The following is a 13991-nucleotide window of genomic DNA, read 5'->3' on the forward strand; positions in this document are numbered from 1 at the left end:
TATACTGAAAGATCATATTCAGGAGGTATGCAGTGAAAAGAACCCTAAACTTTTTTCATCTTTGTTAATTTATTTATTGCCCTTCATGTTCATTTCTGTAACTGTTCCACTTCTGTTTGTCTCCCGTTAGCTGACACATGCAAATCTACAAAACTGATTGAGGACACTTGTTTCTCTGGAATTTATCATGTTTTTCCATGCTTTGGTCTAGTGTTGTACAGACTTGGATGATAAGGGACCCACAGGAATGCTTGTGATTGGTCTGTTCTTACTTGGCAGCGGATATGGCAGTCTGTTACTGCTGTAGGTATTTTAAAAGTGTACAGTCTGTCTGTAAGTGATCCCTCTGTCTGATTTTCTGTGTCAGGGGTGTAACTTTGTCATTCAGGGAGATATTTATGCCCCTCTTCGAAGATTGATTTTGGGGGTCATTTGGTGAAAGGTCACGGTCACAGTGACTTTTAATGGTAAAATAATTTTAAAGCTTGTCCGAGTGATGACTCGACAATGCTTAGACCTATGGTCATCAAATTTGACATGGAGGCTGGGCCTGACCAGTAGATGACCCCTATTGATTTAAGGAGTCATCAGGTTAAAGGTCAAGGTCACATTGTTTCAAAAATGTTGTCTCAACAATGCCTGCACCCATGGCCTTCAAACTTGGGTTGGGCCTGACCTGTAAATGAAGATTGTAGGGGTCATTGGGTCAAAGGTCAATGTCACAGTGACCTTGAGAGCAAAAAGCTTGTCTGTGTGATAACTTGACAATGCCTGCACCCATGACCCTCAAACTTAATAGTTAGGTTAGGCAGACCCCTATGGATTTTGAGGTCAATGGTCATGGTCATAACTTATATTTATATTTACTTTTTCCCTGCTACTCAGAGGATACATTTTTATCTGCAAATATCATCTGAACATGATTAAAAAACTACTATCCTCACACTTTGAATGGTCATTATCTAAAAACTGCCACAAAGGCATCCAATGTCAATGACAAATCAGCTGTCATAGAACATAAAATCACAAACAAGAAATATGGAAGAACAGCGCAAAACTCTACAAGCAGCACAGTGAATACATACTATATATAAAAAACTAGGTATGTTTATCAAGGATTGTCAGGTACCTCCTTGGAGTGGTCAGTACCTCAAAGGACAAGGTCACAGTCATGCTTACAGGTTAATCGTTACAGAATCGTTCTCCCTGTCCAGGCTGTATCTTTGTGGTGCAGAGGTGAGTTTAGAGTCAGTCAGTCATTCATTTCGTCATACTTTGTTTCCGCTCAATAACTTGAGAAGGCTTAGACCTAGGAGCTTATTACTTGGTATTCAGGTTAGCATGATCAGTAGATGGCCCCCATTGATTATGAGATCAGTAGGTTAAAGGTCAAGGTCACATTGACCTTGAGGTGAAAAAAATGGTTAACGCAAAATTACTGAAAATATTTAGGTCCAGGATTTTCATACCTGGTGTGCAAGTAGGTCATGACCAGTATAGGACCCCTATTGATTTTAGGATCAGTTGGTCAAAGGTCAAGGTTGTGGTGACCTTCAGGTAAAAAAACAACATAATTATGTTGGTGGTGCTTTAAAGCCGCAAAATGGTTACTGCTAATAACTAAAGAATGCTAGCACCAAGAGACTTCATACTTAATTTGCCAAATGGTCATGACTAGTAGATGACCCCTATTCATTTTGGGATCAGAAGGTCAGAGGTCAAGGTCGCAGTGACCTTGAGGGGAAAAAACATTTTTGAATAATAACTAAAGAACACTTTTACCCAGCAACTCCATACTTGTTATGCCAGTTGGTCATGAATAGTTGATGACCCCTAATGATTTTGGGATAAGTCAAAGGTCAGGGTCGCTGAATAGTTCACAGTGACCGTGAGCTAAAAAAAATGGTTTCCGCTCAATAACTAAAGAAATGCTTGCACCAAGGACCTTGATACTTGGTATGCCAGTTGGTCATGACCAGTAGTTAACCTGTATAATGGTTTCCGCTGAATATATAAAGAACGCTAAATGCGCCAAGGAATTTCATACTTGGTTTGTTTTGTTGGACTTGATTAGTTGATGACCCCTATTGATTTTGAGGTCAGTAGGTCAAGGTCACAGTAACCTTCAGGTGAAAAAACAATTTGTTGGTCACCAGTCTGTACTTGCACTTCTTTCTGCTCAATAACGTAAGAATGCTCGGACCCAGGAACTTCATACTTGGACCCAGCAACTTCATACTTGGACCAAGGAACTTAATACTTGGTATGCAGGCTAGTCATGGAAGTGGCCCCTATTTTGTTCGTCTCCAGTCCAAAAGCACAAATTTTATGTCCATCATTAACTATTTCTCACCTACGACCACACAATGGGAAAGACAAGCTCTTTTTCTAAAAAGCAATCTCTAGTTTAAAGCTGAACTCTCACAAATTGCTAGTTTTTACCTTTTTTTATTTGTTTGGTCTCAGAATCAGCTGATTTTGGCATCAGTGCCTTCAATTCAGTCATATGAGATAACTCACAATAGAACAGATCTCAATTTTTCTTAAAGTGTTAGTAACGCTTTTTAAGCCACAAGACATCAGTTTTCAAACGTAAATATGAAAGCTGCAATGTGCTCTTTTGCCACAGTCTTACATCACTGATTTCCAGAAATGTATGCAAAAATTGGCTCATACCAAGACAAAAAATAAAAAAAGTTATCAATCTGTAAGAGTGCAGCTGCTTCAAAATTTCTTTGCACATGTGTTGATTGCATAAATATGACATGTCACATGCAAGACCCATGTTCCTACCTTGCCAAAGGTCAAGGTAACATTTTCAGGTTTTTCATTATTGAATGCTTCATATATGCATATACAGTACATATAGTTGGTCTTGACCAGGCTGTCATTATGTCATATATTGACACATGGCAATCATAAGGGTTATATTTTGCATGAACGACCCATGGCCCTTCTTCAAGGATCAAGGTCAAACAAAGAGTTTAATTATTCTTAAATGCTGCATTATAATATGCATATAAATATATTATCTGTGAATGCGCTGTAAATTTTTCATACATTTCAGGATTATAATATTAATTGGCAAATATGGTTGGTACATAAAAGTGAAGTGTCATAAGAAAGACGACCTGTCACCTCAAAGTTTCAGGTTATACTTATTATGGAATGATTGTATAGGCACATAGAGTTTAGTTGGTGTTTTCCGGGCTGTAACTTTGATTTGCATGGAGACATTTTAATATTACTTAATTAGGTACATATGATGTGTCTTGTGCAAGACTCTTGTCCCTACCTCTAATGCATTATCATTTTCTCACCTTTTGCAGGCAAAAAGCTACCACTGTACTGACTTTGATGGCATGGGGCGGATGGTGTGGTAAACAGATCTCTGGGAAGACTGTAGCATGCAGGTATGCACCCTGTTTTCTGTATAGTATTACAGTAATAGATAGTAACATTATGGATCATGTACATGTAACAGGGGAGCTATTGTGATTGGTTGTACAGTCATGCCTTGTCAACATTTAGTTAGGGAATAGTCTCTAGCTGATCCACATGCTTCTCTATCTTCTTGAAACTTGTCACTATTGAAACTAGGTCAAATTTGATAATGGGTTATGTCTGGTAAAAAATTAGGTAACTACATGTAAGTAAACTGTTTGAATAAGCTTGTTTAGACTGTAGAAGAGAGCAGGTAGAAATATCTGGGACCTATATACCAATTGTGCACGGCGTCCTGTCCCGTCATGTCATGTCACAACATATTGTGATGCATTTAGCTCCAAAAGTATTGCATACACAAACTGTGAAGCATTTTACTGTTTTTAACAAGAGTTCTGGCCCTTCATTTAGTTATAAATTATCTGAAATTTCTTGTGTTGCATGTTTCTACTGAAGTATTGCACCTACAATTATGAAACTTCTCAGAAATGTTGGGCGTCATATGTAATTGTGCATCTGCAATTGAAGTGACTTTTAACATTGTCTTAAAAGGGTATAAAGGCCCTTCACTTAGTAAGAAATGATCTGAAAAAATATTGTGATTGATGTAGCTACAGAAGTATTGCACATACACTCATGAAACTTCAGGAATGTTGTTCAGGATGGGAAATTGTGCACCTGGAAATTGTGTGACTTAACTTGGTCTGACAAAAGTCTTGGGATGTTCATACATGTGTAGCTCCATAAGTATTATACATTCATTAAACTTCATAAGAATGTTGATCAGCATGGCAAATTTTGCAACCACAATTTCTGTAAAATTTCACTTGTTAGCTCGACTATTCGAAAAATATGGAGAGCTATACTACTCACCCAAGCGCCAGGGTTGGCGTTGGCATTGGTGACACACCTTGGTTAAGGTTTTGCGTGCAAGCACACATAGGATAATATCTCAGCAACTACTTGAGGTATTGCATTGAGACTTGCAATGGTACTCAACCATCCAACCTACTTAATTAACCAAGTTAGATAACTCTAGTTTGCATTTAATGCAAATAAAAGGCCTTTATTATTCGACTTAGAAATTCCGGCTAAGGGCAAGTGAGCTTTTATTGTGAACGCTTTCCGGTAGTTTTCTTTTTCTTTTTCTTTGGGTTAAAATATTTCCTAACGAGTGAAAGTTAAACTAATTTTGATTGGTTATTGGAGTTTAGAAAGCCAATCAAACGAATTGTAACATATAGCGTTCGTCGGACTTGGCAAGATGGCGGACGGAGATAAACAGGCCGAAACTGAACAATAGCTCAGATGAAATTAACAATGATGAAAACAACAATGATGCTAATAACAATGAGTCAGAGAAGAAAAGTAAATTAGTTGGTGGTGACTCTCCAATACCATGTTATACATGCCAAGGCAGGCAAACTGATGATAATAGTACTGAAGAAATAGTGATGGATGATGATGTATTACAGCAGTGACTGTGACTTTTATGAAGAAGAATCAACAGTGTGAAGAAAACTATTTGAAAAAAGAATTCAGTATGAAGACAGCCTAATATTAGCAAAAAAGGCATAATAATGAATTCCTCATGGTTTTAAACAGTGGGGCTATGGTGTAACTGTTGTTGGATGATGCTCGTTTGAAAATAAAATGTAGCAGTTAAAATCTTTGTGTTTATTAATAAATATCATTGCCTTTAAAACAGATCGACTAAAATGGTATACATAATTTTATAAAAATTATCAAAGTTCGGGCAACCCAATTTCACAGGGGGCAAGTAGATGTTCAAATTGACTTGCCCCCGGGGCAAGTGAAAGTCAAATCGTTAGGAAAACTCCTGTATTGCATTGAAACTTTAAACACAGGCTCCCAACCATTTAACCTTCTTCTTTAATCAAGTAAGATAACTATATCCTTCATATTATATAATTTTTGCCCGTTTATTATGTGACTTAGAAATTCTGGTTAAGGTCTTGCATGTTAGCACACATAGAATAATATCTCAGCAACTACTTGATGTATTGCACTGAGACTTTATGCAATGGGATTCAACCACCCAACGTAATTGAATAACCAAGATAGATAACTGTATTTTGCAAATAATGGCCCTTTATTATTAGACTTAAAAATGTTGGTTAAAATTTTCCATGTTACCACATTTATGTTAATATCTCAGCACATCATGTATTGCATTGAAATCTAATCTAACAGTGATCCTTGCATGTTTCGCCAAAACGTTTCAATCCTTAAACTGAAAAGCGGCGGAATAGTCGAGCGCGCTGTCTCTGTGACAGCTCGTTTTTATGCCCCCGAAGGTGGGCATATTAAAATCCGTCCGGCCGGCCGGCTCTGTAACTTTCCCTTGTATGGACAGATTTTAAAATAACTTGCCACATGTGTTCCACATACCAAGACGACGTGTGGCGTGCAAGACTCGTGTCCCTACCTCAAAGGTCAAGGTCACACTTAGTGTTTATTCACAATGGAGTGCTGCATATAAGGACATAGAGTATAGGTTGTCGTGTCCGGGCTGTAACTTTCTCTTGTATGGACAGATTTTAAAATAAATTGCCACATGTGTTCCACATACCAAGACGACGTGTCGCGTGCAAGACCCGTGTCCCTGCCTCAAAGGTCAAGGTCACACATAGTGTTTATTCACAATGGAATGCTGCATATAAGGACATAGAGTTTAGGTTGTCATGTCCGAGCTGTAACTTTCCCTTGTATGGACAGATTTTAAAATAACTTGCCACATGTGTTCCACATACCAAGCCCACTTGTCGCCTGCAAGACCGTGTCCCTACCTCAAAGGTCAAGGTCACACTTAGTGTTTATTCACAATGGAGTGCTGCATATAAGGACATAGAGTATAGGTTGTCGTGTCCGGGCTGTAACTTTCCCTTGTATGGACAGATTTTAAAATAACTTGCCATATGTGTTCCACATACCAAGACGACGTGTCGCGTGCAAGACCCGTGTCCCTACCACAAAGGTCAAGGTTACACTTAGTGTTTATTCACAATGGAGTGCTGCATATAAGGACATAGAGTATAGGTTGTCGTGTCCGGGCTGTAACTTTCCCTTGTATGGACAGATTTAAAAATAACTTGCCAAATGTGTTCCACATACCAAGACGACGTGTCCCGTGCAAAACCCGTGTCCCTACCTCAAAGGTCAAGGTCACACTTAGTGTTTATTCACAATGGAGTGCTGCATATAAGGACATAGAGTATAGGTTGTCGTGTCCGGGCTGTAACTTTCTCTTGTATGGACAGATTTTAAAATAACTTGCCACATGTGTTCCACATACCAAGACCATGTGTCGCGTGCAAGACCCGTGTCCCTACCTCAAAGGTCAGGGTCACACTTAGTGTTTATTTACAATGGAGTGCTACATATAAGGACATAGAGTATAGGTTGTCGTGTCCGGGCTGTAACTTTCCCTTGTATGGACAGATTTTAAAATAACTTGCCACATGTGTTCCACATACCAAGACGACGTGTCGCCTGCAAGACCCGTGTCCCTACCTCAAAGGTCAAGGTCACACTTAGTGGTTATTCACAATGGAGTGCTGCATATAAGGACATAGAGTATAGGTTGTCGTGTCCGGGCTGTAACTTTCCCTTGTATGGACAGATTTTAAAATAACTTGCCACATGTGTTCCACATACCAAGACGAAGTGTCGCGTGCAAGACCCGTGTCCCTACCACAAAGGTCAAGGTCACACTTAGTGTTTATTCACAATGGAATGCTGCATATAAGGACATAGAGTATAGGTTGTCGTGTCCGGGCTGTAACTTTCCCTTGTATGAACAGATTTAAAAATAACTTGCCACATGTGTTCCACATACCAAGACGACTTGTCGCGTGCAAGACCCGTGTCCCTACCTCAAAGGTCAAGGTCACACTTAGTGTTTATTCACAATGGAGTGCTGCATATAAGGACATAGAGTATAGGTTGTCGTGTCTGGGCTGTAACTTTCCCTAGTATTGACAGATTTTAAAATAACTTGCCAAATGTGTTCCACATACCAAGACGACGTGTCGCGTGCAAAACCCGTGTCCCTACCTCAAAGGTCAAGGTCACACTTAGTGTTTATTCACAATGGAGTGCTGCATATAAGGACATAGAGTATAGGTTGTCGTGTCCGGGCTGTAACTTTCTCTTGTATGGACAGATTTTAAAATAACTTGCCACATGTGTTCCACATACCAAGACGATGTGTCGCGTGCAAGACCCGTGTCCCTACCTCAAAGGTCAAGGTCACACTTAGTGTTTATTCACAATGGAGTGCTGCATACAAGGACATAGAGTATAGGTTGTCGTGTCCCGGCTGTAACTTTCTCTTGTATGGACAGATTTTAAAATAACTTGCTACATGTGTTCCACATACGAAGACGACGTGTCGTGTGCAAGATCCATGTCCCTACCTCTAAGGTGAAAGATACACTAAGTGTTTATTCACAAGGGAATTCTGAATATAAGGACATAACAGTGTAGGTTGTCAAGTATGGGTAGTATTTTTTTATGTTCAGAGGCAATTTAAAATAACTTGCCATATGTATTTGACACGTAAAGGCAAGATCAACTTTTCATGTACTGACCTTGTTCGTAGGTCAATGTCACATTCGGGGGCATTCGTCACATACTGTGACAGCTCTTGTTTAAAATAGTTATGGCCCTTTTCCTGTAAATAATGGTCTAAAAAGTCCAACTTGAACCATTCCTGTGACCATTTGGCTTTTTGGGGTATTCATCAGTTCTGTGATAGCGCTAGTGTTCTCATTCTTCAAGAAACTAAGAATGTGTATCTTTATGAGATTTAGGTCCACCTTGAATTAAACAGCTAGATAGTTAAGTCAAATGTTCCACAAACCTTTTTACACTTAAGAACTTTGAAGGAACAATGTCTATCCTTTTTTCATTGTGTGTATTACAATGAAATCTACATGTAGGCCAATGATGATTATTGGTCTTGTCCATTCAAAAGTTCTTTCTTTAACTTGGTCATAATGTTTATTTTTGTGAAAGCTAGGTCATGTGTGATTTTGTCAAAAAGTAGTTCATCAAGTGACATCCACTCATGCTTGTTTCTTTCTCTGAGTGTACATGGTATTTTCCATTTTGCATGCATTTGACCAACTCTTGCATACTTAAATGACGAGGGGTCCATTAAGGTAGCAGGAATTAATCATGCAGGTAGGCACCTTGTTTGCATACAGATATAACAGCAACAGAGAGTTGAACAATACAAGGTGTTCATGTAGAGGTTACATGGGAGCAATGTAATCAGTTGATAATTATTGTCTAATCGTGTCTGCTCTACATGTCACAGTTAATTTAAACACTGATATCCACATTTTAATTATTTCCAATCCTCAATCCTCTTGAAAGTTTGTGTCGTTGTTGAAGCTGTGTCAAGTCTGCTAACAGGTAATGTTTGGCCAATTAGCATACATGCCATATTTCTGAGAGGCTTCCCAGGGGATTTTGGTCTGAATTTCAGGGGATTTTGATATTACACCAGGGGATTTTTACGCAGCAAAATTTAGCGCAATATCTACATTTATGATGTAAAAATAAATACAGAAACAGTCACTCTTGTTACAATAATTGTTGGACTTAGTCATCATGGTCCTTAATTCTAGGGTAATGAATCTCCTGGTGGGGGTCTAGGGGATGGGTCGGAAATACGGGAGATTTTTCCACCTGCCGGGGGAAATGGCTTGTATGCAATTAGTAGAATGTAATTCTCTAGTTAAATTGTTCAGAAAAGCTTGTTAACACTCCAGTAGAGGCTATACTCTCTACTTTCTACCTCAGTCCTCATGAAATTTGTGTTTTATGAGATTTTATGTATGTTTTGCTTTTTATGAGTTTTATGAGTATTTTACTTCAGTTTTAGGTTATATGTCAAGTTGATAATTAAACTCCCCTTTACAAACTGAAATTGGGGCTATTTATAAATCACTCATGTTGTCATGTCTGTCGATCCATCTGTCCATTTTCGTCCACTCCGTATCTTTCTCAATTATGGTCTGATTTTAAAATCATTTTGCAGAAGTGACCACCATATCATGGGGATGTGTCGGGCATAAGACCTTTGTCCCTACATTCAAGGTCAGGGTCACAGCTACCTATTGAACTTAGTATGTTTTGCTGTATAAGCATTACTGGTAATAGTTTGTTTCCTGCCCATATCTTTCTCATTCATGGTCAGATTTTTAAATGATTTGGCAAAAGTGACCAGTATTGCATGAGGATGTATCTAACATAAGACCTGTGTTCCTACCTTCGGGACTAAGTGACAGCAACCTTCTGAACTTAGCATGTTTTGCTTTGTAAGCCTTTTTCATAATAGTTTGTGTCCGGTTCACTTTGTGCTATATAAGCCTTTCTCATAATAGATTGTATCTGCTCCATGTCTTTGCCATATTTTGTCCGATTTTAGCATTAATTGACAGAAGTGACCACCATAGATCACACCATTCTCTAACCTTAATGTGGTCTGTTTGTCCATCCTGTCACACCAACCTTCAGGACTTATTATGTTATGCTATATAAGTCTTTCTGATTCAGAAAGATGATAGTTTGGGTCACATAAATTATCCTTAGGTGACACTCTCTTGAATTCCTTCAGCCAATGTTGATTTGTAAAAAAACCCATGGTAAATGGAAAATTGCAAAAATCTACTCTTCAGAAACTAATAATTTGGCCCGATCTCAAAATAATTACACAGATATGTTTCTATAGGTGATCCTCTTGTCAAATTCCTTTGCCCCATGGTGTCATTCATAGAAAAACATGGTTGCCAGGGGAGGCTGGTTACCATTATTTTTCTATAATTATGTAAAACTTTGAAAATCTTCTCTTCAAAAACCATTTACCTGACTTCAAAATAATTTCACTGAAATGTTTCTTTGGTGATGATATATCAAATTCCTTTATCCCACTGTGATTCACAAAAACATATGACTGCATGGGGCTGGGTTAGTTTTCACTATATAATGTATATATCTATTTGGAAGCATTTCAGAAACCATTGTTTTGCAATCATTGAATATATCAACTTTAAGCTTCATTAACTTAATATTTACACCGCCATTCCTTAAATGAACTCAGCCTTTCGGCAATTGCATTTATCAATCGATGAACGCAACATCTTCGGATATGTTTGGATCGCAGTTCATCGCATAACAATATACATGGAAAATATTGATATTGTTATTGTTTGTATTGTATCAGCAGGTCCCGTACAATATAAATCAACATTTTAGAAAGTGTTAATTTTTTAAATTTTAAATGTATTGTTGCCATAAGTGTTTACATATTTTACGTTTAAAGGTGATTTCAAGTGGTTGATCTTTTCCCGTGTTATTGTGACGTCATTTGAAAAAAATGCTTCCGGTTACAGTTGGGTCGTTCTATTTACATAATGGGTAAAATAGGGTTACTGAAAGATTTTTAGCTCCACTGGCCGAAGGCCATGGAGCTTATGTCGTCACAGATTGTCCGTCGTGAGTGCGTGCGTGCGTGCGTGCGTAAACTTTTACTTTAAACGACATCTCCTCTGAAACTGATAAGCGGATTTTGACAAAACTTCACAGGAATGTTCCTTTGGTGGTCCTTTACCAAAATTGCTCAAATGGTTCCGGTCCATTGCACAATATGGCCGCCAGAGCTAAAAATAGCAAAATCTTTAAACGACATCTCCTCTGAAACGGTTCGGCAGATTTTGATGAAACTTGACAGTAATGTTCATTGGGTGGTCCTTTATTAAAATTGCTCAAATGGTTCTGGTCCATTGCACAATATGGCCGCCACAGCTAAAAATAGCAAAATCTTTAAACGACATCTCCTCTGAAACGGATAGGCAGATTTTGATGAAACTTGACAGAATTGTTCCTTGGGTGGTCCTTAACCAAAATTGCTCAAATGGTTCCGGTCCGCTGCACAACATGGCTGCCAGGGCAAAAAAATAGAAAAACTTTTAAAGAACATCTTCTCAGAAACCGATGATCAGATTTTGATGAAACTTAACAGAAATGTTCCTTGGATGGTCCTTTATCAAATTTGCTTCAATGGTTTCGGTCCACTGCACAAGATGGCCCCCAGAGGGAAAAATAGAAAAACCTTTAAACGACTTCTCCTCAGAAACCGATGATCGTATTGCAATGAAACTTGACAGAAATGTTACTTGGGTAGTCCTTAACCAAAATAGCCCAAACAGTTCTGGTCTGCTGCACAACATGGGCACCAGAGCTAAGAATAGAAAAAAACGTTAAACTACATCTTCTCAGAAACCGATTATCAGATTTTGATGAAACTTTACATAAATGTTCATCGGGATGCCCTTTAACCAAAATTGCCCAAATGGTTCCGGTCCGCTGCACAACATGGCTGCGAGAGTTAAAAATAGAAAAACCTTTAAGGACTTCTCGTCCGCAGTCTTCACGAAAAACATTTTAACCTACTAGCCAGTTGGACTAGCATAATGGCATATTTTACTAGTCCGAATGACAATCTAGTAGTCCGACTATTTTGCCACATTATAAAACTGTATGCTTGAGGTAAATACCTATTTCAATTAAGCAGCTTGCAGTTTGAGTAAACATTTCTTTATTATGATGCTCATGCAGTGATAGGGAGTGACATCCTTCTGTTGGGAATAGTGCTCCTTGTTTTTCAGAACCTATGGGTACTATGTAAAAACAAAAGGCATCTTGCTTGAATAGACTGTAATAATATCAACATGGTTAGAAAAGAAATGCCATGCTTTAATAGCTTTGATTACATTTTACTACTGAATTACCTCCCTTTAATAGAAAAAAAAATAATGTCTTAATTTTTCACCTATAGCATCTTTAAATAATTTTTAAACAATAATAATTTATGAGTAAACATATAAGCATAAAGTTCTCACAAAAAGATCAATTTAAAAACCTTACATTTATACATAGGAAAGTATATATAGACTGAACATTAATTTTCGTTTAAGTGACATTCTGAAAGTTTATGAAACAGCTATTTTTAGTAACTTAAATGGCCGAAAAGTGTAAGTGAAACACCAAGTCGATTCTATCTCGTCAGTTCTTGTTCAGGTTAGATATTTGCTTCATAATCTATTCAGATTAAATGTTAACCGATGATCAGATTTTGATGAAACTTGACAGAAATGTTCCTTGGGTGGTCATTAACCAAAATTTGTTAAATGGTTCCAGTCCACTGCACACCATGGCTGCCAGAGCTAAAAAATAAAAAAAACTTTATACGACTTGTCGTCGAAACCGATGACCTTTTTTCGATAAAACTTGACAGAAATGTTTGTTTGGTGCTCCTTTACTCAAATTGCCCAAATCATTTCGGTCCACTACACAACATGGCAGCCAGAGCTATTAAAGTAAAAAATTTTTTTAAATAACTTCTCCTCAAAAATTGATGATTGTATTTCTATGAAACTTGACGAAAATGTTTGTTAGGTGGTCTTTGCTTGAACCTTTTGGCCAGTGGAGCACAGGCACTGATGTGCCTCTTGTTTTAAAATGAAATGAAGTATTTTTTTAACAATTATTGAATGAAAGAATGAACTATTGGTGTAAATATAAGTGATGAATTGCGAGGTTGATGTCATTATTGGGGATATGAACGCAATTGGGCTGGTCAAAGTACGCGTGGAGTCCTTTGAACTCCACACACTTTGACCAGCCCAATTGCGATCATACCCCGATAATGACATCAACCCCACAATACATTCCTTAATTAACAGTAATAATGTGCTATTTCGTGACAAGTTATATAACTCCAACTAAGATATTGTTAGAGTTATGGCCGTTTGTAACATTTTAAACAATAGATATTTTTCATGTTTTAATAAGCCCGTTTAAAAAACTGGACAAATTATAGTTTTACCTGTGGCGTACGGGAGGGAGCAGTCCAATAAATTGTCTGATTAATAACTTTAAAACCTTTTATCCAATCAGTTAAGCAATATAGAGCCATCTTTGCCCTCTTGTAATGAGATTTAGGATATTTTTTTATGTCATTAGGTGGAACAGTAGTTCACCAGATGGCAACTTTTCTTGTTTGTTTCTTACTCTGAATGTACATGCTATTTTCCCATTTATTTCAGGCATTGGTGAAGTGTTGTACAGACTTTGATGATGAGGGACCCACAGAGGCAGAAGTTGATCTCTGGGATGACTGTTGCACGCAGGTAGACAGCTTGTTTACTGCAAAATCTTACAGTAAAAGATGGTTACACAATACATATAGATCCTGTTAATGTAATAGGGGAGCTATTGTGATTGGTGGTTGTTTAGTCATGACAATCAGTTTGTGAAAAGTTGAGAATAACCTATGCAACTGAGGCCACACAAAACCTGCTCCAAATGACTGTCTTCAGGAAATCTAGGTCAAATATGGGGTTCCATGGCATAGGGAGTAAACTCTATCAATTAGATCAACTATAGAAGAATCTTGTGATCTTATATGAAGTTATAATTTCAAAGTTGCATCAGAAATGATTGTCTGAATGAAA

This window comes from Mya arenaria, chromosome 14, assembly GCF_026914265.1.
Source record: "Mya arenaria isolate MELC-2E11 chromosome 14, ASM2691426v1".
Classification (NCBI taxonomy): domain Eukaryota; kingdom Metazoa; phylum Mollusca; class Bivalvia; order Myida; family Myidae; genus Mya; species Mya arenaria.